Genomic DNA, 7994 nt, shown 5'->3' with positions numbered 1-7994 from the left:
AGATGCCCTTCAACGGATGAATGGATAAGGAAGATGTGGTCCATATACACAATGGAGTATTATGCCTCCATCAGAAAGGATGAATACCCAACTTTTGTAGCAACAGGGGCGGAACTGGAAGAAATTATGCTGAGTGAAATAAGTCAAGCAGAGAGAGTCAAGTATCATATGGTCTCACTTATTTGTGGAGCATAACAAATAACATGGAGGACATGGGGAGATGGAGAGGAGAGGGAGTTGAGGGAAACTGGAAGGGGAGATGAACCATGAGAGACTATGGACTCTGAAAAACAACCAGGGGGTTTTGAAGGGGCGGGGGTGGGGGGTGGGGGGGGAGGTTGAGGAACCAGGTGGTGGGTAATAGGGAGGGCACGTACTGCATGGAGCACTGGGTGTGATGCCAAAACAATGAACACTGTTATGCTGTAAATAAACAAATAAAAAAAAAAAACAAGGAAAAAAAAAACCAAAAAAACAGTTTTTATAAGCAAAGGAGAAGCAGTTTTCATCTATAGCAAAATTAACCAAAAGGTCCAGAAAACAATAAAGTTATGCTAAAACATATTTTTCTGGCCCCCAAGATACAATTTGGCTATATGAGAACTTTGATTCTTTATGAGCCCGAGCAATATGGGGAGAAAATATCAGCTGTCTCCAAAATGCTGGGACCTGATCCATGAAGGCTGGGGATGGTATGTTTTCTGGCACTGTGGACATTTGGATGAGGTAGCCTTTTCAATAGCTCATGGGAAGCTATGGGCCTCAATTAGGAATGAATCTGAGGCTAGAAATTTCCCCTCAGGCTGGGGTAAAGATCCAGAATTACCAGTATCAGTCTGGGGTTTGGAGAAATTTATATAAATAGTTAACTTGTCATCTGTGGATGCCAACTGAGAGATGTGTAAATGTGATTCTGAAAGGAATTGCTTCCTCACTACTAACTCAGTCCCTGTGGCTTATGCAACAAATGTCAGATACAATAGTGGTTGATCACAGCATCTTTGTATGTGCTGGCTAGGGTGTTTTGACCATTTGGCTATTCCCTTCCTTCCTCAAATCCTTTTGATTTCCTCTCAAAGTGCTATGTTCTTTCAAAGAGAGCAATCTGCCTCAATCAAATACTTTTGTTGAATCAAGAAGTGAAAAATATACACATAAAGGAGTAATTAACATGACATTATCTCTCAATTTACCCCCATGCAACCATCATGGAATGAACATTGGTCTCAGCACTCTAAGATGTTTCCTACAGAGATTTGTTCTTATGATGTATGCTTTTGGTGTCTAGTAAAAATACTTGAAAAGAAAAAACCAAGTAAGACATTTTTCAGGTTTCTACCACGAAGGTAAAAGATGCTTCGATAGACAGGCACAAGTATTCCCTTTTCCATGCAGATCTATCCCTTTAGTGAGTACGCTTTTTGTTAAAATGATCCAGTTCTCCATAATTTGATTCAATACCCGAAAGAAGATTTGCTTATGTTTGGCAAATGTATTTCTTTGGCAAATGCATATTTTAATAAATTTATATTTTGGTTTTTTAGTGATTCATGAAATACTGAATAACCTAATTAAATTTCCAGAATAAGCCAGACTAAGGAGCAGATCTTAGCTTAACAGAGACTTACTCATTGCAGACATTTTATTATCCCTGATTTGGAAAGACAGGCTTTCTTTTCTGCAAATAAATAGAAATTCATATGAAATTGTATGTTATATTGACTTAAACTTCAAGTTGAAATGCTACCATGTTTTTGTAAATGTTGAAAATAAAATCTTGGGGGGCACCTGGGTAGCCCAGTCAGTTAAACATCCACCTTTGGCTCAGGTCTGATCTCAGGGTCCTGGGATCCAGCCCCACGTTGGGCTCTCTGCTCAGCATGAGTCTGCGTCTCCCTCTCTTTGCCCTCCCCGCTCCATGCTCGCTCTCTTTCTTTCAAATAATTACATAACATCTTTTAAAAAATCAGATCTTTGCCTTTTACCTTATTTCTTTGGATGTAGTGTTATTTCTGTATCAACTCTAAATTTCTACTTGTTTCCCTTTTTAAGACAGCTGAGGAGAGATGAGTTTGCTCTGGACCATACCAAACCCTCTTCAGCTACACAGCTCAAGAAAAATGCTGTTCTGATGCGTGTTAACCACCCACATTAAGTTGCTGTTCATGGCTCATTTTTTCAGTTTTAGCAAATGCAAAGTATTACATTCTTTTCAGAAAAAATCAAAGGCATCTTTTATCAAAATCAAAGACATTTTCTAACACCATTTGAATTTCCAAAAGTGAAGTTTGGTCTTAAGCCGGTTGAGTGTTTAGTTTTAGTTCTCATTCTTTGGAGCCTGTTTATTAAACCCTGTTTACAAATTCAAAGAGTAAGGATAGCAAAATTCCTGAAAAAAAAAAAAAGTGCTTAAAAAAAAAAAAAGTGTTCAATCTTCTTCCTGCATTATCTTCAGAGTCAGATGATGGAAGTGCTCAAATTAAATGAATGGATTGATCTCCAGAAACTGAAAAGTTGCAATTCTTATACATCCTTTACCTGAAGTTTTAAAAAAATTGCTTTCTCTTTTTTATTATTCATACCTAGTTTTAAATCCTATTGTTTAAATTTCCCAACTTGTTGTTTCCAAAGCAGCTGGTTAAGCGTGAAATGTTAACAACACATGTTAATATGCCAAGAAGGGACAGGAAAAGTACTACAAGGTTTAGTCAGCAAGGACAAAGAGGAAGGGGAGAAGTAAGGAGTATAGGACACATTTCAAAAACTATTTTGACAGAGAAGAAGCAAATGGAAGAGTTGATCAAACCCATAGAGTCAAAGTTATGACCCAAGTTCCTCTAATGGTGGGAGAAGAACATACACTAAGGAGAGACCATCTCAATAACCCTGAGGAGCCCAGGAGACCAGGGCTCCAAGACCCATAAAAGTTGACTTGAGATTCAGGACTGAAAACAAGGGGATTATCTAAAAGTCAGTAAAGAAAGCATTAGACCTTTGGTAGTCCTACCTCTTTCAACCCCTGGCCCTTAGTCTTAATTTTTTTTTTAATATTTTACTTATTTGACAGACAGAGCATGCACAACCAGGGGAAGCAGCAGGCAGAAGGAGAAGAAAGCTCCCCACTGAGCAATGAGCCCAACATGGGACTCAATTCCAAGACTCTGGGATCATGGCCTGAGCTGAAGGCAGACACTGACTGAGAAACCCAGATTCCTAACCCCTCAGTCTTAAAAAGAATAGGAGTGGGGAGAATCTTAAGGAAACAGAGACCATGTAGGGTGTGGGGTATAAAATCGAGTATTTTATTTATTGACTAATTTTCTTACAGATGTGTAGTTTTGGGAAATAATTTCCATAAAAATTTAAGTAAAATGAGAAAATTGCATTCAGTTCAAATATTTGGTATGTTTATTTCATGATAATGATAGTTGTGGAGCTGTTTAATGCACATAGCACGTCAGTAATGCAGATATAATTAGACCTGCTGTGCCCGTGAGAAAATTACTGTTAACAGTAATTAAGTTTCTCCAAGGTCATATAACTATTAGGTTGCAACACTAGTGCTCAAACTCAGTTTTGTTGATTACAAGCTTATACTTTTACAACTACCCCTAAAGTCTTCACAGAGTTTTGGTTTATAACTCCTTGGTACAGAGGGAAGATTCTTCCGGATAGGGAAAGAAGTGTCACAGAACATTCCCTACAAGATTAGAACATCTCTAACTCCTTCATTGTTAAACTAGACTGATCAACTTGAAATCCAAAGGCCAGTATCAGATATTATTTTTTTCCTAAAGCTGCAAATACGCAAAATTAAATTTAGAAATACACATTAAGCTGAACAATGTGAGTCAATCTTACCAAGTGCTTCTTATCTTTTTTTCCATTACTCATTTCCTCTGAGACTGTCTCTGTGCCTAATGTGTCCGGGGCTCACTGTCCCCTGACCAAAGTTGTGGCTAATAGCTGAGGCCAAAGTACTTATGATTTCAAGCCATTTATATATTAGACTAATATATGTATTTTAAATTTTTACCAACTTTTTGTTCTTTGCCAGGTGGCCCAAATAGCAATTTACATGTCTGCCTATCAATTTGAGATTCCTGTTTTCTCTATATGAAGAGCTGGGCAGAGCCATCACTCAGGAGAGTGGAGTTGAGGTGTGGGGTGGTGAATTGGGTAGGAAGGTAGGACATGGATTTGTGGAAAGATCTGGAAGGAAAGCTCTTACAGTTTGTCTTTTGTCCACGTGACACTACAGCAATTTTTAGCTGGTTAAATAAGATGAAAAGTATAGCAAGAATAACAGTAAAGAGGGAGAAAAAATCTTCACATCAAAATGCTTTGTGATGATAATATGCAAATAGAGGAGGGACAGTGCCGCTCTGTGTAACTCAGGTGATGTTAAGGAGAGAGGTGTGGTCCCTGAATATGTTTTAGCCTTGACACCCTGTTCACGCCCAGCAACTGGGAAGCTGGTCCTCTATCCCCTGCTGGGAAGACCCTCAGAATAAGGAGCCTGGGCTGAATACCTGAGGTCACTCTTTATTCAAAACTGCTTAAAAATCCTATCAGTTATGCTGCCCATCTCTTCCTTCCATTCATTTCGTATCTGCTAAACAGATTCCTAGGTGCTAAGGTTCAGAATATATGTAAGATGCTGAAAAGTCAACCTTTTAGTGAGGTCCCCCCATGAAACCCAGAAAGCATGGTATAAGGAATTGCCTGATAACTGTTCTCTTTTCAGGTTTTTCTGCTTTATCTTTCTTTTCCTATCTCATTTTCTCCTTCCTGTAGAGATATTTTTTTAACATTTCACAGTAAAAACCCATTTTTTACTACAAAAGAGAAATTCATCATGTTGGTGGCGGTAAATGTGTTGCTTTCCTGGTAAAAGCTGCAGATGAAGTGATGAATTTAGCTATGCCATGTATGTAATGATAATGTTCAGGCAAAAGCAAGAGAATAGGGGTGCCTGGGTGGCTCAGTCAGTTAAGCATCTGCCTTTGGCTCAGGTCATGTTTCTAGGGTCCTGGGATCGAGCCCCGCATTGGGCTCCCTGCTCAGCGGGGACCCTGCTTCTCCCGCTCCCTCTACTATTTTTCCTGCTTGTGTTCTCTGGCTCTCTCTTTCTCTGTCAAACCAATCAATCTTTTTTTTTTTCCCTTTTTATTAATTTTTTCAGCGTAACAGTATTCATTCTTTTTGCACAACACCCAGTGCTCCATGCAAAACGTGCCCTCCCCATCACCCACCACCTGTTCCCCCAACCTCCCACCCCTGACCCTTCAAAACCCTCAGGTTGTTTTTCAGAGTCCATAGTCTCTTATGGTTCGCCTCCCCTCCCCAATGTCCATAGCCCGCTCCCCCTCTCCCAATCCCACCTCCCCCCAGCAACCCCCAGTTTGTTTTGTGAGATTAAGAGTCATTTATGGTTTGTCTCCCTCCCAATCCCATCTTGTTTCATACAAACAAACAAACAAAAAAACAGAGAGAATAAAAGGGAACAAAGAGCTTTCTTCAATTTTTTTTTTTTTTTGCTGTTTTTTCTTTTTTTTAACCCATAGTAAATATTTTGTACATACATCTTGGCACAATCTTTGTTTTGTTTGTTTAGGATAAATTCCTAGAAGGAGAATTGCTGAGTAATTAGTTATGTGCTTTTTAAATGCTAAAACCCATTGCCAAACTGACATTCAGAAAGTTCGCACAAATTTATTCTTTAGCTAATATGCATTAATGTTATTATTTTATTCTTTTCCATTCTCATGGGTAAAAAAATACATCACAGTCAGGGCGCCTAGGATGGTTCAGTGGGTTAAAGCCTCTGCCTTTGGCTCAGGACATGGTCCCAGGGTCATGGGATCGAGCCCCACATCGGGCTCCCAAGAGCCTGCTTCCTTCTCTCTCTGCCTGTCTCTCTGCCTACTTGTGATCTCTATTAAAAAAAAAAAAGTCACAGTGCTTTAAATTAGCATGTCTTTGAATATAAGGTGAGCATCCTATGTTTCTTTGCCATTCATGTTTATTCTTTGTAAATTATCTGCATTTTTTCCTATAGGGTTTCTCATCTACTTATTGATTTTCCAGGTTCTCTTTATATGTGTTATGGGTTACAGACATGTTATAGAATTATTTTTTCCCATACTTATTGTGGATTCACAGTAGACATGGTGTTCTTTGCTACCATCTGACTTCAGACTTGACCATGTGATTTCCTGTGTCCAAAGTGTAATACTAAGTTGATATGAAGGAAGGATTCTTGCTGTTTCTTTTTTTTCTTCTTTTTTAGATTAGATTAGATTAGATTAATTTAGATTAGATTAAAGATTTTCTTTATTTATTTGACACACAGAGAGAGCAGAAGCAGGGGAGCAGCAGGCAGAGGGAGAGGGAGAGCCCGATGCGGTCTCTATCCCAGGACCCTGAGATCATGATCTGAGCCGAAGGCAGAAGCTTAACCCACTGAGCTCCCCAGACACTACCTCCCTATTTCTTTGTGTGATGTATCATGGCTCCGATGCCCAGACCACTGAAATATACACCGTGTCATTGGCTATACTCAGGATTTTTCAGCCACAGGAGCTTCTGGACCAGCACTCTTGTCCAGGGCAGTGTTGTACTCACATTCTCCCACTGCTTAACCACAACAGGGAGAATGAGGAGATGCTCCCTCAAGTTGCCATGGGCCATAGGCAGCAGCACAAGGAAGCTAGGTTCAGCAGAACAGGAGAAGACTTGTTCTTACACACCACTGAGAAACCCTTGGGGGATGTCTACAAAAAACTACAGATTTGGAGAGCGGAAGGCTGATCACCATCAGTCAGGCAGATAAGGCCTTGAGCCTGTTAAATTTGAGCAACTACTGTTAACATGATCTCATTTGTACCTTCATGCTGGTAGAAACAAGGATATGTGTGTATGTGTTGTATAGAGGGATGGGATTATTCTTTAATTCAAGAAATATTTTTTGAGTGTCCTCTCTATGTATGGCACTATTCCAGAAATCAGTGGTATAAAGATGAACATGACTGACAAGATCCTTTCCCTCAAGAGTTACAAAGCTGAGTTCCTGGGAAGTAGCAATGACTTGGAATGTCATTGTCTTTATGTCTTGAGCTCTGTAGCTGTTACAATTCATGTCATCTAGGGACTCTCAGTCTCTGTGAATCAGCCCCCAAATTAGATTCAGAATCAACTCTACAGCCCAATCAGTGAGATTATAATGCCTGCCCCCGCTAAACTCAAGGCGCGAAGCATTCTTCTAAACCTAAGAAATCATAAATTATTGGCTCTATTAATAATAGTTGGAGACCAGTGGTTATCTGGAAATGAAAGATACAGTTTTCCAACTTGGTTAGAGAAATGGAGACTGAATTCTTGGCATCACACTATTGGTGTTCTCTCTTTTTCAGTTACTTCAGATGTTCTTTTAAAAAATAGAACCACCATGGTAACAGATTCAAAAATTATTTCCTAACGTGGAATACTGATCATTCATATGTATTAATGTCATAACTATGTGTGAATTTTCACAAGACTTCACCTGGGATGAAAATATAATTCAAGATAATTTGTTGCCAAGTAGGGTTATTTTCTAGTGCTCCCAAGCAGAGAATTAAAACACTGAAAGAACAAAGCATGCATTTGAACAAACTAAACTCATAGGATAAGTTCAAATTCACATTCTTTTAAGGAACTAGGAAGTCATCAAAAGTTTCTTCCAAAAGACATTTTTAGGGAATCAATGTTTTAGAAACCCAAACCTGTATATATTCTAAAACTACACATCTGTTGGGATGAAGAAAATTTCTGGAAATGGGGAGGATGACTGCACAACCAAGCTAATGTACTTATACCACTGAGCTGGGAACTTAAAAATGACTAAAATGGAGGGCGCCTGGGTGGCTCAGTCAATTAGGTGTCCTTCAGCTTGTGTCAGGACATAAACCCCAAAAATTCTGGGATCGAGCCCTGTGATGGGATCTCTGCTC

Source organism: Meles meles, chromosome 2 (genome assembly GCF_922984935.1).
Source record: "Meles meles chromosome 2, mMelMel3.1 paternal haplotype, whole genome shotgun sequence".
In the NCBI taxonomy this organism is placed as follows: domain Eukaryota; kingdom Metazoa; phylum Chordata; class Mammalia; order Carnivora; family Mustelidae; genus Meles; species Meles meles.
This window is presented reverse-complemented; position numbering follows the sequence as displayed.